General features: G+C 47.8%; 1 protein-coding gene and 1 long non-coding RNA gene across 4 annotated transcripts in view; one reads left to right on the top strand and one right to left on the bottom strand.

Annotated features, from left to right (window-relative positions):
* Lrfn2 (leucine rich repeat and fibronectin type III domain containing 2) overlaps positions 1–27,500 on the top strand; it is a 170,946-nt gene that overhangs the window by 43,311 nt on the left and 100,135 nt on the right. The gene's annotated exons all lie outside the window — the stretch shown is intronic.
* LOC148003609 (uncharacterized) lies at positions 22,750–25,906 on the bottom strand. Its single transcript, XR_015629008.1, has 2 exons — positions 24,673–25,906; positions 22,750–23,152 (listed from the first exon to the last, which is right to left on the bottom strand). It is a non-coding gene; the product is annotated as an uncharacterized LOC148003609 (long non-coding RNA).

Raw genomic sequence — 27,500 nt, 5'->3', positions numbered from 1 at the left:
AGTGTATAGATGTGTGGGCTCTGTGCACAGGCAGGGTGTGCCTCTGGCTGTCTGCCAGTTAAGCTGTCATGGTGTCTGATGATGCATATGTTTGAAGAACACAGCGAGAGCCTCTCTGCGGCCTGCAGGCCCACTGTTTGGCACCGGTCTCTAGCGGGAGGTGCTGGATTTCGACACCTCTGTTCTGGCACAAGCTGCTGCCATGTTTCTCAGCATCTTCTGCAAGCAAGAACATCCCACTTAGGGTGGCTGAGACCTGTCACTGTACCTTTGGTCAGTGTATCTGAGACCTTGCCAGGGATCTTTGGGTTTAGTCCCAATGCCTTGGCCTGCTCTGCATCTTTATTCTGTGTGTGTGTGTGCGTACTTGTGTATGTACATGTGTGTGTGCATGTGTGTGGGTACATGTGTGTGCACCTGTGTGTACATGTGTGTGCATGCATTTCTGTTCGAGCACCTGTGTGTGCAAATGTATGTGCGTGTGTGCATGCATGTGCATGTCCATGTGTGTGTGCATGTCCATGTGTGTACACCTGTGTATGTAAATGTGTGTGCATGCATGTGTGTGAACACATGGGTCTGTGTGCACCTGTGTGTGCACCTGTGTGTGTGTGTGTACAGGCATGTGTGGGTGCATGTGTGTGCACCTATGTGTGCATGTGTGTGTCCATGTCCATGTGTGTGCACCTGTGTGTGTACACATGTGTGCATGCATGTGTGCACATGAATGCATGTGTGTGTATGTATGTATGTGAGTGTGCCTGTGTGTGCATGTGTGTGCCTGTGCTTGCATGTGCGGGTGTGTGCACCTGTAATGTGTGTGCATGTGTGTGGGTACATGTGAGTGCAACTATGTGTGCAAATTTATATTGTGTATGTCCATCTGTGTGTGTGTGTTTGTGTGTGTATGTGTGTGCATCACTTTGTTATACATATGCATGTGCATGTGTGGGGACCAGAGGACAACATCCGTGGATGATTCTTCTGGAACAGTCCTTATTTGGGGAGAACAGATCTCTCACTGGGACCTGAGCTTGCTGCTGGTCAGTCTGGTTGGCCAATGAGTTCTGGGGATTCACCCATGTCTACCTCCCCAGTGCTGGTATCGCAAGCCTTTGCCACTGCATCTGATTTTTCTGTTTTTCAATGGATTCTAGGGTTGAATACAGGTCCTCATGTTTACAAGGCCAGTAGTTTCCTGACTGAGCTAGTCACCAGCTCCTTCATTCTTAAGCTGTAGAGAGGAGGCTCTGAGGTTTTGTCTCCAACACCCTGATATCTGCTTTTATCCACCCCTCAATGTGCACTGTGTTCCATCAAAGGGACTCCTCTCTGGGATGCCTTCAGAACAACCAGGGTCTCACAGACACATCCACAGGGCATAGTCAACCTGGCTCACAGGGAACAGGGTAGTCAGGCTGTTTTCTTTCCCTGCCTCTGGCAAAGATGGTCCTCTGGTGGCTTGACGGAGGTGAGGGCAAGGACTAGACTTCCAGACATGCTCACACAAGTGCTCCGGGGTGTGCCACCCTGCACAAGCTATGACAGCAGAATATTGGAGGTATAATCTGTTCAACAAGAGCGTGCTTTCATGGTTCCAGACTAGGTTCCTTAAGGGGAAAGCTGGAGTCAGAAGGTTGAACTTGTGGCAGAGAGAACGTATCCCCAGTTCTACAGTTGTACTCTGGGAGCACAGCCATCCTTCTGCCTCAGCATGTAGGGAGGAACTGGCACTTAAGGCCCTGCCTAGGCCAGGACTCACAACCTCACAGCCCTGGTCTTTTCCTGGAGAGACACCTCATTCCTTCCTGACCCCAGTGGCTTCCTACAGCCAGTCGGACTCCTCTCAGCTCCCAAGGAAGCTAAGGAAGAAATTTACTTATCAGATATATCCTGTTCCAACATAGAAGCTTGCCATCCTGTCACCAATGGCCTCCACTGTGCCCCTTTGGCCTCCGAGGGTAGTTGGAGACTCCTGTAGCAAGGAAAGGAGATGGAGTGGTGGTGGAGACACATTGCAAGGGGCTCAGGGAAAGGCACAGCCTCATGCACTGTTCTCTCGCAGAATGGAAATACTGTTATGTTCATTATATTCTCTGCCTCCAGGACTACTGCAGCGACAGCTGGCAGCCCCTTAGGGTGACATCACATCTTCCTTCCCCTCACTCCCAGTCACAGCAGATCCATACAGAAAAAGATCCATGGGCTCTGAGAGCTCCCCCTCTGCTTCCTTCTCCCTGGCTCAGGCCTCCGGGGTGCGGTGATGCTCAGGCTCCCCAGTGCTGATGGGGAAGGAGAAGACTCCAAGGGTCTAGGTTTAGAAGATACCACCCCTCATGGAGAGGCATAGATTCAACCTGTTGTTTCAAAGACGGCAGCCCTGAAACCCAGAGGGAAGAATGAGAGGATTTAGAACTACTATCACGTACCCAAGTGATGATCCTTCCAAAATGCGTATTAAATGCCAAGGACTTATGTAGCCCAGGCTAGCCTCTGACTCACTATGAGGCCAAGGATGGCCTTGAACTTCCGATCCTCCAGACCTCTGCTTCCTAAGTGCTAAGGTTAGAGCTGTGCACCACCATGTCTAATTTATGCCATGCTTGAGATTGAACGCAGGGTCTTGTACACACTAAATGCCCTCTCTGATCTGAACTACATCTCCAGCCCTGGAATGTTATATTAGTAACTGTCTTAGTTAAGGTCTTACTGCTGTGAACAGACACCATGACCGAGGCAACTCTTGTAAGGACAACATTTAATTGGGGCCGTCTTACAGGGTCAGAGGTTCAGTCCATTATCATCAAGGCAGGAGCATGACAGCATCCAGGCAGGCATGATGCAGGGGGAGCTGAGAGTTCTACATCTTCATCTGAAGGCTGCTAGGAAAAGACTCACTTCCAGGCAGCTAGGAGAAGGGTCTTAAAGCCCACGCCCACAGTGACACACCTACTCCAACAAGGCCACACCTACTCCAACAAAGGCTGCACCTACCCCAACAAGGCCACACCTACCCCAACAAGGCCACACCCACTTCAACAAGGCCACACCCACTCCAACAAGCCCACACCTTCTAATAGCGCCACTCCCTGGGCTGAGCATATAGAAACCGTCACAGTAATGATAGTGCCAAGTACAGTATTTTCCCGAAAATCTAACACGGAAACCAAACCATGGAGTATTAAGGAGGCTTTCCCGTATTCACACAGGTGGTTGGCTGCTAAGCTAAAGGGAGGCCCAAGTCAAACGCAGTCCTTCAGTGAGTGCACTCTGTAGCCACAGCTACAGAGGACCAGGACCCTGAGTGTCGTTTATACACTGGGCTGTGACCCCATTGGGATCTGAGAGAGGTGACTGAAGAGGGCAGAGGCCTACACTCTGCTGGTCACAGGGGAACTCTGGGTATTAGCAGACTTGTTCCACTAATCACTGTTCTATAACAAATAGAACAAGGATTATGATAAAACTAAGACCTCAGCTTTCCCCACCTAAGGTCTCCTTAAAGTGTTTCCAAATGATCATTTTATCTTACTTGTATACCTCTTTTGCCTGAATGTGCATATGTGCACCCTGTAGCTGCCTAGCATGTCCACATAAGATGGTACATTAGACCAGGAGTTACAGATGGTTGTGAGCCACCATGAGGATGCTGGGAACAGGCTCTTACCTCTGTGCCTAAGGTCTCCTTATCCTATATGCAAGTTCAGCTCTCCTTTGGTTCTCTACTCAGAACACAGAGCTTTCTCCAGTGATCCTGGCCCTGTGCTGGGCAGGCTTGGGTGCAGTGTTGCTGAAGTGGGTGTCTGGGCACCTTAGCAGCTTGTGGGGATGCTCCTGAGGGTGGGAGGCTGTATTGTCTCTGCTACTCCCACAGGTCCTAGGACTGTGCCTGGCCTGCAGCGGGTTCTCATGGGCTATTAAGTGAAGGACGAAGAGAACCTGGTCGTCTCTCCAGGCTGCTGAGAGAACCCATTTTCTCATCTTCCTGTCTCCTTTCTTCTTGTTCCGCCAACAGTTAGTGTTGGCTTACAGTGACCCCTTGTCAGTAACTGTCAGGAAAGAAACATCAAGATGATTAAAGTTGGAGAAATGGTGCCTCTGGAGCACTGTTGACAGGAAGAGGGTCCTCGACCCCTGAAACAGGAGGCGACCTCTAGCTCTGTCTAGGAAGGCTCTGGATGTGGACAACTGATGGCTGTTCTCAGCCTCTGCCTTTGGAGGTCTGACTTGCGAGTAGATGGCATAGACAGAAGTGGCCACTTGGAGTTGGGGACAGGTTGGGATGAGGACTGGGCTATCAGGTGCCTTGTGGCATTAGAAACTGAAGAACCTGGGGAGAGGAGAAACCAGAAGGTAAAAGACTGCCTAAAATTAAAGAGATGGCTCAGCAGTTAGGAGCACACATTGCTTTTGCAAAGTTCCAGAACTCATGACCAATGGCTCAACTGCACTCCAGCTGCATATGACACCTCTGTACTCACACGCACACACCCCTACTCACACAGACACATGGGCACACACGCATAATTAAAAACGATAAATAGATCTTTTAAACAAACAAACTTGGGGCTGGAGAGATGGCGGTTAAGAGCACTGACTGCTCTCAGAGGACCTGAGTTCAATTCCCAGCAACCACATGGTGGCTCATAGCCATCTGTAATGAGGTCTGATGCCCTCTCCTGCTGTGTCTGAAGACAGAGACAGTGTACTCACATATAAAAAATAAATAAATCTTATTTAAAAAAAATTAAGAGGTATCACTAAAGTCACTCCTCAGGAGAAATAATCTGTGCTTTTGAGCATGTGTGTATGTGCTTATGTGTATGTGTGAGTATGTCCTCGTGTGTATATGTGAGTGTGTGCTTGTATATCTGTGTGTTTCTGTGTATCTATGGTGTGTGTGTGTGTGTGTGTGTGTGTGTGTGCGCGCGTGCACTTTTGTGTATGTCTATGGTATATGTATGCTGTGTGAGTGTGCTGTGTGTGTGTGTGAATGTATGTGTATGTTTGTGTGTCTGTATATGTGCGTATATCTATGCTGTGTGTGTGCTTGTGTATGTGTTTGTGTGTGTATATGTGTGTGCTGTATGTGTGTGTTCCTGGTGCATGTGGAGGTGCATGTGGAGGATACATTCTACACATCTGTATACATGCATGTGGAGGATACATTCTACACATTTGTATACATGCATGTGGAGGATACATTCTACACATCTGTATACATGCATGTGGAGGATACATTCTACACATCTGTATACATGCATGTGGAGGATACATTCTACACATCTGTATACATGCATGTGGAGGATACATTCTACACATCTGTATACATGCATGTGGAGGATACATTCTACACATCTGTATACATGCATGTGGAGGACACAAGACAACCACGGTTGCCGTTCTTCAGCTGCCTTACACATTATTCATTGAGAAAGGATGTCCTATTGGCGTAGAATTGACCAAACAGGCTAGAGGCAGGGTCCTCCTGCTTCTAATTCCTCAGTACTGAGTTTACAAGCGAGCTTCTACATTTTCACATGGGATCTGAGCTTGGCACTCAGTCGGGCCCTTGTGCTTACATGGTAAGTGCTTTACAAGCTGAGCCATCACCCTAGCTCTGCTCACAAAACATTGCTGAAAAGAAATATAACAACCAAGGATACTGAGCCAGAAACCTAAGGAAGCTTCCAGAACTGGCCTGCTCCCTCCCCATGGCCTCTACCCTGACTATGACATGGAATAGGGGTCTCTAAGCCTGAAAGAAGGCAGACAGCTGTCCACAGAGGTGGCTCTGGATTGCCCAAGGGGATAAGACACCATGGGGCGACTTGGGGTGGGATGGGGTGTCCCTTGGGAACGTGAGATGGGGGAAAGGAGTGACTAGGATCTCTGGTGCCTGGGGCTCGAGGCAAGAGATGATGTCTCTAGAGGGAGTGGTAGCCGACTTGCTTGCTGCTGCAGCAAGGTGGGTGTAAAGGTTCAGAGAGCGAGGATTTCTTCTCCTTGTCAGCCAGTCTCCTGCTAATTGAAATCATTGTGTTTATGATAATTCATGTCTGGTGCCAGAATTCTGGCTGGGGAAAGCTTCCTTTTCTAGAAGGAGCTGGCAGGGGGAAGGGCTGGGGGTTGCATGGGGGAGCGGGTGGGGAGAGAGTGCTGGAAGAGAAGACTACTCCCTCTGGCCTCAGTTATCATCACCCATACAGTCCCACCCTATCCCCTCTTATTTTGCTGTCCCAGTCATTCCCCAGGACCCCAGTGCCCAGTCTCCTGGAATTTACCTCCTCACAGTACTGAATGAATTCAACGTTTTCCTCTGTTAATCCTTGGATAGCAAGGAAAGGCCCAGGGTGAATAGAAAGCAGAGGCGGGGAAGGGTCTATAGGAGCCTCGAACCCAGACCTAACACCTGAACAAGCTGAGCAAGGCACAGAGGCTGTGATGGGGCTCAAGAGAGGGGCTTCATGCATCCATTTGTCTTTGTGATTTCTGGGGGACCCTGGATTCCATAATGGCAGGTGGGGATTCAAAGGGGCTTACTGGGGTCGGTCATATGACTAGGTCTCCATGTTTGAAAGGGAAGGGATTCCAGAGGCAATCAAGTCCCCACCTCCACTTACTGGGGCTTCGGAATCAGATAGGGCAGGGTTAGCCAGGGAGGCATCCTGAAGGAAGGAGCACCAGATATCTCCCAGTGGTGGATCCCCCTCATCTCTGTGAGATATGCTCTCGGGAAACTTCTTGGCTTTGGTTTTTGTAGTGGCACCTGGCTACACTTTGATGTGGCCCAGTTGTGACTGCCATCCCCCACCCACCCCCCAGGGGGCGCTATTTAAGCACAGCTGCAGAGAGATAGAAGGCAGACAGAAGCTTGGACCCTGTTTATTCCCAGTAAAGGGGCATCTTGTCACCCACTTGTGCAGATGACCAAAATGCCCACGGAGGAAGGTGGGATGTGGCTCCTTAAAGGGGTGGGTATGACTTCCTTAGCCCACAAGGGAAGCAGGAAAATTAGTCTTTGAGCAATAAACTATCATTACTGTGAGGATATATGAGGATATAAAACATGTGGGGCAGGGAGTTTTAGCTGTTTTCTGCTGAGGAAGGTCTTTGTCGGACATCGTAGTCCTGGATCCATTAAAGAGGGTGCCTTCTGGTCACATAGCAGAAGGGATTCTTAACTTGTCTGGCTGAATGTATTCGGTGGTTGCTGTCCTGTATTCCTAGAGAGACCTGGGGAATTGTCATTAGAGGGATGTAAGCAGATGCTTTGGTTATAGAGTAGAGCCAAGAGATTTTCTGGGAAGGTTGAAGGATGGGGGAAGAGAGTGAGGAGAAATGGAGTGGACCGTGAGAGGAAGTGGGCACAGAGTTGACTCAGGGTGACAATGACTAGTCCCATTGCAGGACTGTTGGACCAAACTGAGCTGGCAGAGGTAGCAGGGGGCATGAAGCAAGGAAATGGGAAAATACAGAATCAATGTAAAGAATTGTATCTGGGTCAGGGTGTAAGGGAAGAAGGCTCCTTTTAGCCATTTTCTCCACAGCGTTGAAAAGGGCTTTTTGTGGATGTGTCAGGAACACATGGAGCTGTTGCAGCATGAGCGCTCCAGGGAGGGCTTGTGCGGGACATGTTGTTTGGGTGTAAGGTGAAATTCAGTAAGTAGAACCTTTAAAAGACAGGGTGAAAAGCATAGGTAGAGGGATAACAGAGAGAAGAATGGTCAAGGGGAGAAAGCAGAAGGGACTTTTGTCTGGTGCCTGTATCTTTAGGATCCAGTGAAACCTGTTAGGATTTGTTGGAACGGAAGCAGCACTAAGAAGGGCAGAGGTCCCATCTTAGCAGCTGTCAGATTTGGTTCTTTATAACCTTGCAGGACAGCAGCAGTCAAGGAGTCGGACTGACCCTGACTGATGTTAAGCAGATCTGATTTGGGGAGACAGAGAGGTTAACTGATGCTAAGAAGGCTCTAGTTCAGCTGTTTCCATTCTGAGACCCCAAAACAATGTTCTCAATGGTGAGAAGAGGGATAGCCGGATGGCCCAAGACACATTCGTTCACTTTCAGGGCTTTAGGGGTGTTCATCTCTCAGCGGGTGATCCAAGGCTGACAGATGGGAGATGAGGAGAACTGAATTTAGAGGTCCTCAGAAGACGGTCCAACCAAGGGGCCATGATAGCACTTAACAGTTGGCAGAGATCCAGGAAGTGAGTCAGGAGGCAAATAGCGGTACAGCTTTTCAGGGAACATTAAGAGACACAGTTACATCAGAAAACCTTTCGCATCAGGATTAATATGAGTTAACAGTAATTGGGCAAGCGGCAGGACTGTGTTCAGTAGAAGGATAAGGTAACTAATTAGCTGCTGTTACCTCAGTCTCCTGCATAAGGAGCAGGCACCCGGAAGCCTTGGAGAAGAAGTCAGTTAAAGTCAGCATCGAAGAAATAAATATGAGCAGAAAGTGTCCAAGTGATATTCCCTGCTTTTACATATGGAAAACTTCATATATTTGTTTCAAATATTAACAACACCAGCTAATATTTAGTGAACAAAAACAGAGTGTCTCGAGTAAAACACAACTTTTGGTTAGAAACAGTTTGATAAGGTAAGATTTCAAAACTTGGAACTGTTACCTTAAGTGACCTTATCTAGTGTTTGAAAACATGACAGTATATATTTTTGTTAAACATTGAATTGTGTACCTATACCCATTAAACATATTTATATTGTCTGGCTGTGTAAAGAGACAGTTTAATTCTAAGTTGTTTTCCTCCAAAAGAAATTGTTTCCAACTTAAAAAGTATACTCCCAGGGACAGAGACTGCCTTGATTTTTCCTCAACAGGCATTCCTCTAGAACATTCTAGACCGTCCTAAGTCACTGAAGCAGCGACTGCCATGTCAAGAGAAATGATCCACTCTCCAAAGTTTTCTAAAATTAACTTTATTAATACAACATTTAAAAATCTGTATGTTTTCATTGCATACATTGAACCAGCAGGTGAGCTGTGAAAGCAGTCATGTCAAGACTGTAATAAATAAATTACATGTAGCATAGACTGCACTGACAGAGAAGGCCAAAGCCAACTCTTCACTCCTTTTGTAGATAGGCAAAGTTCTAGACCACCAAGCGTCTTCCCATGTCAGTTTGGAAGACAATGAGGATGGGGTGGTTGCTGTCTGCTTTCTGTTGTTTGAGACATTTAGGATGTGGGTGCAGAAATCTGAGAATCCACCCACCACCCCCTGTCATCTGAGATGTGAGGAGTAACGCATCTTCAGCTAAGGAAGAGGGTTTTTTGGTCAGGCCCACATAGCCAGAGCTGGTCAGGCTTACGTAGCTGGAGGCAGAAGCAGCGGACTTCTGCCTGGTCTTATTTCCGTGTCCTGTAATAAGGCTCTCAGGCAACTCACTCTGGTGCGATGGTGCTCCATCCAAGGCAACTGTTAGAGCCTGGTGGCTTCCTGCCATGCATGTATACTATAAATTAGCACACTTTATGCAAGCATTCAGTCTTTTATAAACAAATTTTCGTGTGTCTGATTCTAAATACGTTTTATATTAAACAAACTTTAAGTTAACTTCAAACTTGTTTTGACTTGTTTCTGGCTTAGCGTTGACAACATACACAAAATACTATATAATGGGAGATAAAAATTAGTCTTTCCCAAAAGTTTGTCTCTGTAAACAAATTACATTTATACTTAGTATGACTGACCATTAACTTGTACATCTCAATTATTTTTTAACAGTCTAAAATAAGTTGGTACCTTTCATAAGATTTCAATTTTACAATTTTATTCCACTAAGTTTGAGCCTTAGAGTATATAATTATTCAGTTAAAAGTCCCTAATTATCAAAATAAACTTTAAACCATAAATACAATTTACCAAGAGACTGGTACTTTTAGAAAATTCTAGCTTTGTATATTACTCAGTTTCCCCAGATAGCTGAATCTTAATAAAGATAGCAAAAATATCAAATTTTCGTATGACCTAGTTTTAAAACAAGCCATGGGGGGGGGGGGGCGGGGGACAAACAGAGGGCTATCACATGATCACTTTAACAAAGATGGGTGTAAAATCACATGACATGCTTCTAGCCTATTGAGGTTACCAGTCAAGATGTCAGCAAGCCACAAGGTTGTTACTTACTCCAAGGTAAGTCTGGGTCATCAGCCAGATGCCAGCCCACCACATGTAGTCCAAGGGGAGTTTATGAGGCACTTTTTTTTTTGTTAACAAGAGCTGAATCCCAGTTACCAACACGGTACTGTAGCAAACTGTAGCATGGCGATTATTGCAAATTAAGATTATCTATACACCCTGTGTAAGACACACTCAATGAACGTACAAATCACAAACTACAGAATGGTGAGGCTTCAGGCAAAGCTTTGAGAATACTCAGAATGGGAAGAAGAGAGTTAAACACTTTGCCATTTGTAACTGCTATAAGAAACAGTTTACTTTTTAGTTGTTCTCCAGTGCAAAGTGTCGTTTCTTAGACTGTTCCGTTCCCTTCTTTACCCTGTAGCAGAGTCAGGTGGCTGACCTGACCCAAGACAGAGACTTTGAAGGAAACTTTTAAGCAAACATACTTGGATCTGGGGCAGATAGGCCAAAATCCAACTCCAGAAACAGCCTCATTCTCGGTAGGGTAGAACATGGAATTCCTCTCCTCTCCTCTCCTCTCCTCCCCTCCCCTTCCCTCCCCTCCCCTCCTATTTTCTCTCTTCCTTTCTTCTTTCTTCCTTCCTTTCTTTCTCTCTTTCTTTCTTTGAGGCAGGGTTTCTCTGTCCAGCACTAGCTGACCTGGAACTTACTCTGTGGACCAGATTTAGCCTTTAACTAAGAGATCTACCTTCCTGTCTTTGTCTCCCAGGTTAAAGGTGTGTGCCGCCATGCCTGGGGCTAATTTTTTTCAATATTATCCATACCCATAAAACATTTGAATCTCTGTAAAACTGAACCCAGTGACCTACAGATCTATATCCAGTTTGGGTGTGTCTGTGTGTGGAGCAGACAACCTGAAATGGTTTTGCCTCGTACCTGTTACAGAGACAAGCAGGGCTTCCCAGGCTTGGAGAGGCAGAACACAAGTGGGCCCAAAGCATAGGCAGAAGAGGCAGGAGTTACATGGAAGAGTGCTGTGCTGTCTCAGTTAAGAGTGGTTGGAACTGCATGGATGCAGGTTCGGAGGCCCAGAAGAAACAGTGGGCATTCTGATTCTGAGTGTGGTTGTAAGCAAGGGCCTTGAGAAAGATTATGGTAAACTGTGAGTCTAGACCATGCTGTCATTATGCCCTATGGAGTTATTAAGTCAGTTCAGATATTAAGAGTCAAAAGATCCAACTTTGGCCCAGCAGTGGCCATTTCAATTCCGGGACTCCAGTGAACCCCAGACTTAAGATGTCTGGGCCAGTGGAAGGTTTTCAGAGTATTTAGTTTTGGGCCAGTGGAGAATTCCAGAAATTCTCAGCCAGTCTTAACTAGTGGAATCTTCTACTGAGTGAAATTTTGGAGCAGGTGAGGCATAAACTCTAGTACAGAGGTCAAAGTCCAATTGCTTAAAGCATCCTCTAGGTCCTGAAATGACCAAACACACCTGGAATGTAACAGAGAAACCCCAACTGCTATAATTCAGGGTTAAGGTACCACAGGGCCAGTGGAAGGTTCCCAGAGCTTTCTGGCTGACTGAGTAGTTCTTGTAGCCAGAGGAAAATCTCTGGTGCCTTTGACCAAGTGGGTCTTAGGTAAGAACGCTTCGGTGAGCTCCTTGACCTAGCTAGGGCACCTCTGGGTTAGGTCCAGTGAATGACCTTGCTCTGGGATTTTGCTGTGTTTCCTGTGTCTTCAGGTTGAGTACAGAGTGACCTCCCACCTAAGTTAGACTATATTGGGGTGAGACAACAAGGTGAGTGAGAAAGGGCAGAGGCAGTGAGAGAAAGAGCTGTGGAGAGAAAGGGACCTTTGTTCAGGTCCTTGAATAAAGGCTTGAAGCCTCCTGCTAGTAGCAGGGCCTCCACATGCTGTCCCAAGTATAAGCAGCATTAGGTTTTTGAAAGGCAGCTGTACAGAGAAGGCAGAGGAAAGAGAGGCTTGCTCTGACCTTAGGTAGGACCGAGTTTATTCACTTTGAGGGAGCATTTTATCACCCACGTGTGCAGATGGCCAAAATGTCTATAGAGGAAGGTGGGTTGCTGCCCCTTATCAGGGTAGAAATGCATTTCCAAGTGAAGCTAGGAAATGCAATCTTCTAACAGGAAACTATTAATTATCTGTCCTGGAGGCATCAGTGTGGTTACTGGCTCCTAAGCTTTATAAGCTAGGGTGAAATGACTTTGTCATGGCTTCAGACTGTGCCAGGGTACCTGGGCCTCTTGTGGAGTAGTGAGCTCCTAGGCTCTGGTAGTAATCAAATAAAGAATAGACACCCAATGGAACAGAAGCCCTGGATCAGATTCTAACTCTGCCGTGGCTAGTTTTGTACCTTGGACACGTTGCTTACACTGTTTGTATCTTGTGTTTGTTTGCGTCCTACGTTTTTCTTATTTATGTGTACCTGTGTGTGCCTACCTGAATTTGTGTGTGTTCAGGACCCATGGAGGCAGAAAGAGGGCGTCAGATCCTTTTGGTTCCCCTGGAACTGGAGTTACAGGTGGTTGTGAGTTATGTGGGTTCTTGGAACCAAACCTGGATCCTCTGCAGGAGCAGCGAGCTCTCTTAATCACCGAGCCGTCTCTCCAGCCCCATGTGCTTCAGGTTTTTAATCTAGTGTGGGAACTAGAGAAATTAGGAATAGTAACTTAGATCGAACATCCCTGTTCTGAAAACCTGAAGTGCCACATCCGACACCCTGTTTAAAACCATTCAGATTTTGGTGGGTAAGGAGATGGCTCAGTTGGTAAAGGGCTTACTGTGTGGGACCTAAGTTTGGTATCCAGGACCCACACCAAAGCTTGGAGTGGTAGCAAGTACCCGCAACCCCAGTGCTGAGGAAGCAGAGAGAGGTGGGTCCCTGACCACCAACCATAGCTGAATCCAGCTTCGATGACAGATCCTGTCTCTGAAAATAAGAGAGAGAGCAATAGAGGAAGATAACCAAAGGTGACCTCTGTTCTTGCTGGAGGTGTGCACATGTACACACATACCTGTGCACAAGTGTTTGCAGGTATGCAGTACACACAAGTACATATTATAACTGTGTTATCAGTGATGCACATGCACACGTGTACATACACAGGAGTGTCGACAACACTTTAGACCAGATATTCGAATAACAGATACTTGGGCTGGTTAAGTCTACACAGCTATTGACCAACTTGAAAAAACTCTGAAATCTGAAGCAGGGCTGGTCCCAGGCATTGAGGGTGAGAGTTGCTTGACTCTCATCTCACAGCCAGTGCCACATGCTGCATGCATAGCCTCTAGCTCAGACCACCTCAGGGGCAAACATCTCACAGGAGAGAATGTCCACAGACCTGCACAGGCTTGGTGCTTGTCTTAATTCCTTATACAATAGAGTCTAATAACGAACTATTTACATGCCATGTATGAGCTATAGGAAGTAATCCAGAGAGTCTCCGAAGAGTCTGGGAGGAAGTGTGTGAGCTGTGAGTATTGAGAATGCTGGTTTGGGTATGAATCCTCCTCCCCAGTAGACTCTTGTGTTGACTGTTTGGTCCCCAACTGATGGAGCTAATTCAGGAGGTTCTGGAAGCTTTAGAAAGTGGGGCACAGCTGGAGGAAGTAGGTTATCAGGAGATGTGTTTAGGAAGAGTTCTGTAGTATCCTAGTCCCCCATCCTCCACTTCCTGTCTGTCCTGAGGTAAAGAACCTTCCTAACCACATGATCCTTCTGATATGATCTGTCTTCAGACATGGGGCCAAGACGCATAGACTGAACTCTCTGGAACTTGGAACTAAGACACCTTCCTCCCTTATGTTGCTTATTTATGTCAAGTATTTACTTTAAAATGTCTGTCTGGTGTGCATGTGTGTGCGCGCATGTGTGTGAGCATGCACATATGTGTGTGCACATGTGCATTTGTGCATGTGTTTGTATATACATATGCATGTGTGTGTGTGCACATGCACATAGGAGCATGCACACGTGTGTGTGTGTGTGTGTGTGTGTGTGTGTGTGTGTGTGTGTATTCATATGCTGCAGTGGCATACATGGAGGTCAAGAGGACAACTTGATAGAGCAGGTTCTCTCCGTCCACTACATGGGTCACAGGATTGGAACTCAGGTTACCAGGCTTGGTAGCAAGTCTTTACCTACTGAACTGCCTTGACAGCCCACATTGTGCTATTTTGTACACGCCATTTGAAGGTCTTGGAACCAATCGTCCACAGATATTGAAGAATGCCATACCTAGCTTATAGTGTGGGGTATAGAGAAATTTCTACCAGCAGACCTGCAAAAGAGTTATTAAGGAACAAAAGACTCTTGTTAAGAAACTAACAACTAACAAAGAGTTGTTAAGGAAGTAAAGGCCACTTGTGGGATTAGTGTTTCAGCTATACACTGATTTTTCTAAGGAATTCCTTTCCTTGGGACACGAAATAAGATTAAAACCTTGGCTGTAACACCCAACCTTACCTTAGATTCTTAATGGCCATCTGTGGGGCAGATTGTGTAGGTTTGAATGATAATTGTTTCCATGGGCTCATATTTTTGACCCCTCTACCCCGTTAGTGGAATGTTTTGGGAAAGATTGGGAAGTGTGGCCTTGTCAGAGGAGGTGTGCCAATGGGGATGGGCAATGAGGTTTCAAAAGTCCATACTATTCCTAGTGTCTCTCTTTGGCCCCTGCTTATAGATAAGGATAAGCTCTCAGATATTGCTCTCATACCGCACCTGCCTGCCTGCTGCCTTGCTCCCTGCCCTGGTCATGGACTCTAGTCCTCTGGAACTGTAAGCCCTCCGAAATCCTTTCTTCTTTAAGTTTTCCTGGTCATGGGGTCTTTTCACATCAATGGAAAAGTAACCTAGACACAGGTCTTCTCTTGATTTCTGGGTCCTTGGTAAAAGTTGCAGAGCACCCTAAGTTAGCTCTCCTGTCTCTCAAGCAGGTCTTCAGTTTCCCCAGTCCCATCTCTGCATAGTTCCCAGTCAAGTACAGATTGCGAAGAATTTCTCCTCATCCTTCCTGGTCACTACTGTAGTCCAGCCCTTAACCCATCCACCATGCTACATCCTACGTCCCAAATCTACAGAAGGTTTCACGGCACTTGTGCAAAACAGAAGCTGTATGTATGCACGTCTCTTCAGGGAAGTTATGACACTAGATTCAGCCTAAAGATCCTTAAAAGTGGGGCTTATTTCCCACCTCAGACTGAGTCTTGCTGAGGACAGGCCATGTCTCCCTTGGAAGCTCCCTGAGGACACACTGTGTCTCAGACTGAGACTTTGAGAACCTGCCTCTTTCTCTGGACAAACTGCAAAGCCTTGCGATCCTTCCCAGGTTCTTGCCCCTCTGCCTGGGCTGGAATAGATGCCCCTGTGTGACTGGTCACAGGTAGTGGCATCTGACATCAACCTCCTTTCTTTTCCTTTCTCTCTCACCTGACTCCAGCCTAGGCCAGTAAAATATCTTCCTAGCGCTGCAATTCTGGCCAGACCCATCTGCTTCTGCATCGCTGAGCCAGCTGCAAAAGCAGGTCACCTCCGTCTCCTTGCCTTTCTCATCCCCTTTCCCTAATCGAATTGCTTTTTTTTTCTCCGTCTCTGCATTGTGCATGTCAAAGACAGTGTTGGCAGGTCCGGGTTCTCCAGCGTCACCAGTCTCTGGCCTCTTTCTGAGTCTGCACAATCAGCAACTGTGGATTTCATTCTTTCCTGCCCTCTTTTCTCCTCCCTGTACCCCTCTGGTAGCAGCTGAACCTTTCAGAGCACCTCAGCTCTCAGGAGTCTGCAGTAGGCAGTAGGGACCATGGAGCTCCTTCCCAACACTCCTCCCACCCACAGAGGAGGCATTTGGATGAGAGGTGACAGACCCTGGTGGGTACCAGGGTTACAGCATAGCTGTGGGGATGTCTCCTAGCTCCAGACACTTCATGTCCATGCCTTGAGGCCACCAGGGCACTGACAAGGACAATCCGGGCCTTGCTTCTTGCTCCCCTTCTGAACTCGGGTCCAGGTCATAGTTCAGGTTTCAGGCTGCCCTTAGATCCACCCAAGCATTTGGGCACAGCTGCAGCCTCCTAACTTAAGATGAGCAATTGTAGCTGTCATAATGATGATGATACTAACTACCAGGCAGTCTGGCTGTTAATGCCCAGGGTGCCTCCCACGGGGCACTTTCATCATCTGCTCCTGTGACTGGCTGGCAGAGCCGCAAAGATTCCGAAGACCTGGGTCTGTTGTGATCACATTGCACACAGGCCTTGGGGTTAAAGGAGGCCCTCCTGATGACTTCTTGCTTGCAGGGGTAACTCATACCCAAAGCATGGCTGCCCAAGGGAAGGAGGCTGACCAGTCAGTTCCAGTTGAGACTCAAAGCCCGAGTCCAGTGGGTTCCAGTTCTGAGGCTCTATGTGGCTTGGAGCAGGCTTCTTGGTTCCTTTGTGCCTCACGTTAGCTGTCCATGCATTGGGACAAAGGAGCAGACACCAAGAGGGACTGGACCCATGATCCCCACAGGTGCCAAGGTCCACACAGCTCAAGTCCCATATATAAAATGGCAGATCGTTGCCATCTAACCTGGGTGAATCTCCTTTGTCTGTTTCTCAGAGGGTGAAACCGCCTATGTGGAGCTTGAATACCTGAGTTTGATCCTGAGGCCCACATGGTAGAAGGGCAGGACCAATTCCCCACGTTGTCCTCTGACTCCAGACACAAGCCCTTCGACCTACAAAACAAATAAAATATAATACATGATTTAAATTGTATACTGGATGTGGAGACATTTTTCTTGATACTGTTTGTTAATAACTTGAAGCACATGTACCTATTTCCCTCAACCGTAGGGTCTGTGTGTGCAAGGCTGGTTTGACACTTTTGTCTGTGTACCAGGTCCCCATATACAGTGACTGACTCTACCCTTTTTTCTAAGGGATGCTTGGGCCACTGCTCCCTATCGGTTGGTGCAGGTTGGCTTGACCTGGTGGTAGGGGCCATGAGTTGCACTTTTAAGGAACCCCAGGGGTACAAGCAGAATCTTATGTTTTCTGTAAATAGTCAACAATTGATTTCTCAAAAAGGATGGCTTGAGGGCCATGTAATTTGATCACTGCCCCCTGACAATGTGCGTGTGTGCGCACGCATGTGTGTGTTTGAACAAGACAGAAGTAAAGATGAAAACATCCCACTCAGATACTTTTTAGAGCAGGGAACAGATTTTTAAAAATGCAAACTGTACATCAAGTAATAGGAAAATATATTTTGGTTCTGTATTTTATCCAATTAAGGGAAAGACAAGACAAAAGAGATGAGAAAGGAGGAGAGGCAGAGACACGGAGACAAAAACCCGGAGACTCAGTTTACAAAACTTCCTCAAGATATCCCAGGACCACAGAGAAACACCCCACCCACCAGTGTTGTCCAAATGCCAGGATCTCCGAATGCTTGCTGCAGAATTCTGACCTACAGACAGCAGGCTCTTTGTGGTGCTTAGCCAACAGTCCAGGTGACAGAAACAAGGGCTTGAGTAAGCCTGAGGTGCTGGGGACCTCCCCCCACTTCGAGGCTGTTGTTAACTCCATCCTGGGTTCAGAATAGCCTGCGTTCTGCTCTTTATAGCTCCCACCACAGTGGAAGATGCACCACGTACATAAATAATGATTATAATAGTCTCCTCCTGCCATGATCAGTGGAAGTTAAAGTGACAGAAGAGAAATGAATGAGTTCCAGCTGGGATACCAGAAGGGCCTGGTGGGGAGCCACTCACTTTAGCTGCTTCCTCAAGGAGGTGCAGGCTTCCTCAGGTGTAGGGAAGACAGGACCAGGGGGAAGGCTGTTGAACCAGATAACTTGGAGTTAGGCTTCAACTGGACCTCTTCCAAGCTGTGTGTTTTTAGGTGTGAGATTTAACCTCTCTGATGGAGTCTCTCCATCTATGACACGAGGCTCAATACAGGTATCATAGGGCTATTATATTAAGATGTGAAGCAAGCAATGTTGTCTTGTAAAACGGAAATCGTTGAGTTGAGGGTAAACGATTGTGTTGGGAGATGTGGGCGTCACAGTGTGTGACCAATCCCTGGGTACACGATGTTTACACTGGGGTGGGGGGGATACAAGCTGTGCTGAGTTAGAAGTCTATCCAAGTTATTTGTGGGGATGATGACCCCAGTAAGGCTGGCCACCACCCACACAAAGCTGTCTGTGAGGAGAAAGGATCTCAAGTGATGCCAAGACCACCGACCTGAAGCCCCCCTTAGCTTCCATCCCTTCTCTGTCTGCTGACCTTGGACCTGCAGTACAACATGTGGAGGGCCCAATCTGAAACATCTCATGGTGCTGGGGGACTCCAACAAGCAAGAAAGTTGTCTGCTTCTGCTCCTTGTGTCTGCCATATCAAAGAGGCTCAAAACAGCAGGACCAGAAAGAAGCCTTCAAATCAGGGTCGGAAGAGCAGCTGGTGTCTTGTGTGGAGTCCTGGGCCCAGGGCTAAGCTTGCACCTGTCAACCAGACTCAACTGTCACCTCCTGCCTATGTCAGGTGCAGCTGGGACCTCGCCACACACGTACATAACTGCCTGGCTTGGGAAACGGAGCCCACAGAGGTTTGGCACCTGCCTCAGAGTCTCCAAGCCAACTCTCCTGGTTAGCCTTAATTGTCAACTTGATACTGCCCACAGTCATCTGAGAGAGGATACCTTAATTGAGGAATTGTCTAGACAACATTGTCCTATGAATGTATCTGCTTGGAATTTGCTTGAGTGTTAATTGATACAGGAGGTTCTAGCCCACTGTGGGCAGCGTCATTCCCTAGGCAGGTGGTCTTGAGCTGTATAAACAAGCTAGCTAAGCATGAGCCTGTGAGTGAGCCAGCAAACAATAGTTCTAGGTGGTTTTTGCTTCCAGGTTCCTGCCAGAAATTACTTCCCTGGCTTCCTTCAGTGATTGACTGGTACCAGGAGGTCAGGAGTCAAATTAACTCTTTCCTCCCCACGTTGCTGATAGTCAGAGTGTTTTATCACAGCAACAGAAAGAAAACCAGGAAAGCCTTCCTGGCCATGACTACTTGTGTCCGCCACGGATCCCCAAGAGAACATCAGCAGAGAGACAAGAGGCAGCAGGACTTGGATACCGATGGCATTATTGCCAGCCCTGCAGGTCCTTTTCAAGTGACAGGGTGCTGCCTCATGTGGTCATCCTGTTAGGCTGGCCCTGAATGTCCAACATGCAAGTACCTCAGGTTTACCGCTAGTCTCCCCTATGCGGCTGTGCAACCTCATCTCACCAAGCCACTGGGGCAGAAGCAGCAGAACTTGAGATTCGTTGTCCCAACCTCGCTATGGTTCAGGGCTTAGAGACAGGAAACCACAGGCTCACTTTCTTTTCCATTTTTAAGGTTTATTTTGAACTTTTTATTTGTGTATATGTGTTGTGTGTGTGTGGGTGTGTGTGTGTGTGTGTGTGTTTATTACATGTGTCTATAATGTGTGTATAGCACACAAATGCCATGAAAATGAAGCCAGGAAAGCGCATTGGATCCCTTAGAGCTGGAGGGATGAGTGACCCCTGAGCAGCCTGGTGTGGATGCTGAGAAGTGAGCTCAGGTCCTCTGCAAGAGCGGCCAGTGCTCTTAGCCAGGGAGCCATCTCTCCAGCCCAAGATTCCCTTAAGGTACATGTAGGAGCACAATCATGATGATATCTTCCTTGCCCCTTGCTCTGACCGAACTGGCAGAAAGGAGCAAGTATAAGGGACAGCCATTGAGGTGATTCCAGTCCCCAGGAGCTAATCTTCTCTGAACACCTCCTCACCCAGACTGACACACCCACAGTCACGGTTTACACTCACCCCACTCTGAGTCTAGTCGAGTTGACAACCTTTATTAACCTTCAAGGAGATAGAAGAGTTAAATATCTGAGCTCAGAGAAATCTGAGTTCCAATCTCAGCTCCATCCTTTAGAGGCTGTGTGGCATAGGGCAGGTAACTGAACCTTTCTGAGGTTGTTTTGTCATTTGTAAATCAGAGTGGTGGCAGCCACTTTGTAGGAGCAGCTGAGGCCTTGAGTTTAAAGCAGTAGCATCCTTCATGTGGGGGTTTCCACTGTGTCTGGTGGTAGGAGGTTATTGGGTCAGCCTAGCGTAGTCCAATCAACTTGCTGAACTTGGACCCAACCCATCAGCATAGCCATGCCATTTTCAAGGCCTTAAGTTGTATTTCTCTAATTAACTTTAAAATAGTGTCATTAATTGATCACGAATGGGTGATATAATTTATGCCATGAGTGTCAAACTCAGGCCAAGTTCAAGAGAGTGGCCTCCCTGCAACTCTCTTTAATCACTGCGTCTTTAACCAGGCTTGTCCAGCCATCTTCAGGAGTCATCTGGAATACAGTTCCTCCCTTTTAGTTTGGACCTGCACATCATCTACAAAGGACCGTCCAGACTTTAGGAAGTTGAAGGATCAGGAGGACCTGAGATCAGCTTCCGACTCCCCCCACTGACCAGCGGTGTGACTCTAGGTGAATCTCTTACCATTCTGAGTAGGCCTATGGATGTCTCCATAAGGACAAGGTGGCTAAGTGAACAAAATAAAACCGAACACAGGTGGGGGCTGGTCTGCCCCTTGTTCCTTTGGGAGACTTCTTTCTCTTCAGTCCTTTGGCTGTCCACACACTTGTTGAGATAGATGCCCAGGAATGAAAAAGCCAAATGTGGCCACAGCACCAGACTCTCTCCTGGCAGCTTCTAGAGACATGCTTCCCATTCATCTCTCTTGTCGTCCTTGTTGCTGTTGTTGTCATTGTTTTGCAGTGATGGAGATAAAATTCAGTCTCCTGTATACTAAACAAATGCTTTCCTGTGGAGCTCAGTCCTCAGCCCCTGCCTAACTTCTCTCTTCCTCCCCTCCCCCCTCTTCCCTTCCCCTATCCCCTTATCCCTCTCCCTCCCCCATCCTTCCTCTCTATGAGTTCTTCGAGAAGTTTGTTGCTGTGTTGGCCATACTCTCCCCTCCCCCTCATCTCTCACACCCCTCCCCAGCTCTGTGTCCTTTTTTCTTTTCCTTAACCCATGGAGTCCGCTTTGAGCTGCCTGTGTACTTACTCTGTGGTGTTTGGGCTTCCACTTGAGGGAGGTTGACCTGCTAAGGGCTGCATTCTTAAGAGAAAACTAACTTCTCAGACTCCTTGCAGCTGCCAGTTACCAATTTCGTCTCAGCCCACCTCTCCTCACCATGCTGATTTTTGACTTGAGCTTGCACAGGGCTTGTGCACGGTGTTACAACTGTTGTGGGTTCAAACGCAACCGTTCGGCTGTGTCCAGAAAACGTTGTTTCCCTGTAGCCATCCACCACCTCTGGCTTTTGGAATCTTCATGCCCGCTCTTTCTTCCACAGTGATCCTTGAGCTTTGGAAGAAGGGCATGTGATATAAATGTCCCATTTAGAGCTGATCGTCCTGCACCTTGTTAGCTTTGAATCTGGGTATTTGAGTTTCATTTAAAACACCCACAGAGGTCAGTAAATTCCTAAGGAGAGGGTGAATTTCAAGAGAGGGGAGATAGAACACAAGGGTATAGAGAGCTAAAGAGTAGATAGTGGAATAGGAAGGGTTAAATTGGGGCTGGGTGAAAGGGCAGGAAGATGGAGAGGATACAGGGAGGAATAAAAAACACAAAAGGTTTTCCCCAAAAGTTCCATGGAAACTTGCCTTTTATCGTCTGCGTGCCTGTCCACCAAGAATATATCTGAAATACCATTGAGCAGTACTTCACCTGCCCCACCGGGGCATGCCCTCCCTCAGGCCCCCTTGGAGTGACAGCCTGAATCCAGGACTCCTACTGATAGATCCAAGTCAGTATCTACTTGGAAGCCTTGTCGTCAAAATTGTTGGATGAAGGTGCCGCTTACTATCATGGAGCTGAAAAGGGCTCCATGTTTCCTTCCCGCTCACCCTGACTTCGAGTGCTCCCACTCTTAGAACAGACGTTACCTAGTGCTCCTGGTTCGAGAAAGGGGATGGGATGGATCTACCGGCAGCTGAAGCTCTAAGACCTTCCCTGTGGCAGAGCACCTGGTAGGATGGAAGCCAGCGAGAATGATAGACAGGGAAGTCTAGAGTCCTCTTCCCCCATCCCGTGAGGTTTGCCCTGTTTGAGCACAGCACTGACAAGGACCTTTCAACCTCTCCTGCAAGGTAACCACAACCAAGCGCATGCCTGTTAAAGATGGCAGCATTTAACCAATGGGGTTCCTGGAGGAGGGTAAATTTCAGCCCAGAGCTGGAGAGGAGAGATCTCTTGAAGACTATGTTAAGGGTGGTCTTGGGGGCAAAATTCTCTGCCCAGAGGGTAGAGCCTGGGAGGTGTGAAGGCTGACGGAACAAGTGTACTTCCTGGAGGAGGAGGTGAGGAGCCTCGGTGTGTGGAGTGAGGAGCGGCAGGTGGGAGGAGCTGGGGTGGTGGGGGCGGAGCAAAGGATGGGCCGGGAAAACGTAATCCTCAGCGGCTCATAAAATTCTTCAGCTCCGGATCTCTGTCAGTTTTATATTAGCGTTTTCCTAACAAGGAGACTGAGGGTGTGTTATTTACATGCATATATGGAGGCCGGCTGGAGCCGGGGATCCTCGCTCCAGTACATGACGTTTTATTGATTAATAAATTAGACACTTAGAGATCAAGCACAAATCAAATCCATCCATTTCAGACGCCCATCAGGTGCAAATGAATGTAAATCTGGCGGCTTCATTTGCATACGCAAAGCAAGCCATTTGACGGTCGTTTGTCATCTGCGCCCCTGAGAGGCTGTAATTTGCTTAGCAAGACATCCCGCAGCAGGCCGCCCTTGTGCTCTCTGGGTGACTTCCGAGCCTGGGGAAGTGTGTGGCAAATCAGCGGGGCTGTGCAGAGACTTGAGGAGAGTTCCAGTCCTCAGCTCCCTCCGGCTGGATGCAGGGGACAGTTGATGTGGAGTGAGGTGGGATGGAGACAACTCTCTCCTCAAAGGCACTAGGAAAGAGTGTAAGGCTAGAAAGAAAATGCTCAGTGGTTAGGTGCTTGTCATCGCAGCAAGAGGGTCTGAGCTTGGACTCCTAGAACCTACATAGATTCAGGCACAGCAGCAGTAGGAAGCGAATCTACAATGACAAGGACACCCATGGGGAGATGGCAATTGAACAGGAAAATTCGTGGAAGCCATCAGGCTAGCTAGGTGAAGAAGCAAAGGACCCTGCCTCAAACAAGGAGGAAGTGGAGAAGTCTGTGACACACGAGGTTGACCTCTGACCTCTATATCCACGCTATGACCCATTTGCACCCTCATTGACAGACGTGAACATGCACGCACACGCACAAGGTTGGGTCGGGGAGATTATTCTGGAGACAAATATTAGGGACCATGACGAAGATCCAGGTTACCCAGATACTGTGTTCTAATGCAACAGCCCCAAGAAGTTTTTAATAGGAGCAGAACAAAGAAACCCATAAATCAAAAGCAGTTTGCAAATGGATTGGTTGGAGGCATCAGGCGGCACAGTGGGGAAACCTGCTCTAGGCTCAGAGGCTGTCTGATGACCCGCTTAGTCTTCGGGCTGGCAGCAGCTAGGGGTCTGTCTGTACATTACAAAGGATTTACCTAATGGTCATAAAGGTGTCAGGGTACACAAAGAAGTGGGTGGTAAATGTCTATTTAGGGGCTAAGGTAGCCTGAGATAATTCTGGCTTCCAATAATCAGCCAGTCAACCTTGTAGAATGCTTAAAACATGCATGGCCTTCTTTCTTTCTTTCTTTCTTTCTTTCTTTCTTTCTTTCTTTCTTTCTTTCTTTCCCTTTCTTTCTTCCTTTCTTTCTTTCTTTCCTTCCTTCTTTCTTTCTTTCTTTCTTTCTTTCTTTCTTTCTTTCTTTTGTTCATGGAAACTATAGTTCAAAAGGTGGAAGGGCCTGCTGAATCTTGTCTCAAAGTAGACCAGGCTTCCGGACCATTACACACACACACACACACACACACAGAGGGAGAGCCCAGGAAAAGCTTCAGCCCCCTCCCCCCCAGTCTTTTCTTTCCCTTTAAAATGTGACTCTAAAACTCTGGCTCTCCTGGGATTCCTGCACATGCCCCTACCTACAGAGCCCTAGGGTCTGGGCCAGAAATCTGAAATTCTGGTGCCCTTCACATACGCCTTTGCTTCTCCAGCTTAACTATTTTGTCCCAACTTTCAGTAGTGTTCCAGGCAGGAGAAGAGAGAGGGGACAGCAGGTGTTCTCTTCAGCAACTGGGGCCTGCGTTTTCCCTTCCCACCCTCATCATGGGAAGACTCAGCCTTCTGGCCCTGTGGGCATCATCCGAGCCACTCATTCTCCTGGTTGTTGCCCAGAGGCCCATGCCAGGTCTCCTTCCTGCACTGTCACAGGTGTGTGTAGCCTGTCATCCTCAGGATACACAAAGCAGAAGATAGCGAAGAAGCTGGCGGTTGTAATTTCATTTCTGTTGTGATGGTAAAATATCCGGACCTGAAGAGGCTTAAAGAAGAAAAGGATTTATTTAACTTACAATTGTAGTCCGTTGTTGCAGGGAAGTCAAGGCAGGAACGGAAAGCAGCTGGCCACAGTCACAATCAAAAGTAGAGAGGATACACCCAAGATTTTTGCTGACTTGCTATCTCAGCCCTTGTTAGCTTCCTCTGCTGTACAGATGAGGATTCAGCTTGCAGAATGACATTGCCCGTAGTGGCTGAGTTTGGTTAACAATCAAGACATTCCTCCAACCATACATATGCCACGGGCCAACCTGAGCTAAATAGCTCCCCACTCTAGACTCTTTTGAGATTCTGTCAATAGTCAGTCTCCTTCCACATGTATAGATCATGAGAAGCTTCTCTTCCAGAGACTCTTAATTTTCCAGCACCGCCTTCAGCTAGACACACCATTGACTGAGTGGGCATTACCACTGGCTGAACAACTTCCATCGTCTGGGCACCACCATTGGTTAACACCATCACTGGGGGGGACACCACGGGACTAAACAGTCCTCCCTTCACTCCTACACAATTCCTCCAGCCAGTTCATTTCACACACGCAAAGTCAAGGCCACCCGAGAAGGGAGCCCAGTGTTTGTCTCAAAGGTCAGTTAGCACTGTGTCAGTGTGGGAGCATCTTGTGAAGGAGCTGCTTTATGGGCTCTGCTCCTCTTCCCTCCCACCCTACTCTGTCAGGCTCTCTTCTGCCTTAGAAGAAGAAGGAAAAGATGGCTAAGAGGAGGTGGGTCAAGTTGAAATGCTCACACATGATTCTCAACAGCCAAACCTGGACCATTCCTCCCTGTCTGGACATCCTTCCGTCATCCCCATCCCTGCCACCCAGTCCCCCAAGGGCAGAGCTCAGAGCATCTTGTTACTGTTTTTGTGAATCTTGGATGATAATTATATGTATAAAATTCGATTGCTTAAACCGTTCAGGATTAATCGGCACCAACACACGAAGCCGCGCTTTGCCTGTAATTAGCGATTCCCTGGCAAATGCATTTTGCAAAATAGCACTTGATTTTAATAACAGGCTGTTAGTATTAGAACGCTGTGCCCACTTCCTTTCAAATTGTCAAAGAAGCCCCCATTCCTGGTGCCCTGGGCTCGGGTGAGGACTAAGCACCTTCTGAGAAAGGGGTCTTAGTGGCAGTTCTGAGCACCCCTACTTCTTTCCTGTCTCACAGGGGCACCAAGATCTCAGTTGCTGGCAGAGTGATGTACGAACCCCAGCTTCGCGTCCTCTGCAGCCCCTTCTCCCTCGCCATCCCTCTGACTTCCGGGTCCTCTCTGGCAACGGAAGCTCCCAATTTTGATGGACTCTCTCTACCTCCCTTCAGTTTCCACTGCCTTTCTAGTAGTTTCTCCAGCCTGGCGGACTGTTTGCTCGGTTTCTGCACTTCCCTCTAAAGGGCAGGTTTGTACTGAACCCCTGCGCCCCTCACCTGCCCAGGTAAGACCAGAGACAGCCTAAGCACTCCCCTTTGAGTATCGTGGATTAAAGACAGGTCTGTGCAAACAGTCACGACCCTGGCTTAGCATCTTCCATGGAGACCAAGGGTATAGAATGGGAGGTGAAGCTCCTAGAGTGGCAGCTGCCAGCCCCGCCCTTCTCCTCGTGCCACACATCCAGCTTCCTTAGCCCACTGTCCTTGCTAGGATTGTTGTCAGCACAAAGCCAGCTGCCTGGCCCTCTCTCAGTGTGGGAAGCACCATTGTGACCATGAGACCGACCTTTCTGTGGGCATGGGTTGCTAGGGAAAGGACAGGAGGCCAAAGAGCTCTGGCGGGGTACGGCAGATGGCTGAGTAGTGGAGCAGACGCCAGGTCTGCAAAGGAGGGCTAGGTATAAACACAGAATTTTTGCTTCTTCTCCTGGACCCCAGGAGGATCTCAGAATGAAATCTCTTATCCTCCTACAAGTGCCCAGGACAGGCACACCGGTCATCCTTGCTACCATGACACTGTCCCCAGTGACTCCCACTCTGCTCTGCTTACTGCCCCTCCAGATCACTATGCTGTCCTCCGTCTGTCACTGACTGGTACGTCAGAGCCGCAGCACCAGCCCGACATTCTGTTATCTTCTTCCTCCCAGTCAGGAGGGTCTCTCGTGGCTGCTGGGAGGCTCCATCTAAAGTTAAAACTGGGTTTCGTGTATGCACTGCTTTAAATCCACGCGGGGTCTCTGTTGCCTCAGAGCTTGAGGGGCTCCCCGAGTCCGTGTAATTTTGTCATACCTGGCCCTTACACACAGATAGGCCAGGTTGTTTCCAGGACTGCTGTGGGTAACTGGAATACCCTTCCCTGCCCCTCCTCCTCTACACCTTCCAGTGTAAATACATTCTAGTGTCTGAAATTATCTTGGCATGTAAGTCTCTACACAGGGTGTTTGTTGATTGAATGATGAATCTCAAATGCGGGTTCACCATTTCCCAAATCTTTCTGGGAAGCCTCTCCCATGTACCCTGCTCCCCCCACCTCGTGTGTGTGTGTGTGTGTGTGTGTGTGTGTTTGTGAGAGAGAGAGAGAGAGAGAGAGAGAGAGAGAGAGAGAGAGAGAGAGATAGACAGACAGACAGACAGACAGACAAAGGAGCCAGCTAGAATATTAATTAGGGCACTTTTGGCTGATTACCTTTTCTCCTCTGCCACAAAAACACATCTCTGCTATTGATCAGCTCATACCATGTGTCCGGCCACTCCAACACCATAGCTGTCCGGTGTTCAAACCTTGATCCTCTTTGTTTCAACAGAGACAAGTCATTGCAATTCTCTAAACATTTCACAGAGTTTCTATCTTAAATAGTCATTCATTCATTCATTCATTCATTCATTCATTCTTCATCCAAGCACCTACTACG

Source organism: Rattus norvegicus, chromosome 9, assembly GCF_021556685.1.
Source record: "Rattus norvegicus strain SHRSP/BbbUtx chromosome 9, alternate assembly SHRSP_T2T, whole genome shotgun sequence".
NCBI lineage: Eukaryota > Metazoa > Chordata > Mammalia > Rodentia > Muridae > Rattus > Rattus norvegicus.
The sequence above is the reverse complement of the archived record's forward strand: the minus strand, read 5'-3'. Positions and strand labels throughout refer to the sequence as shown.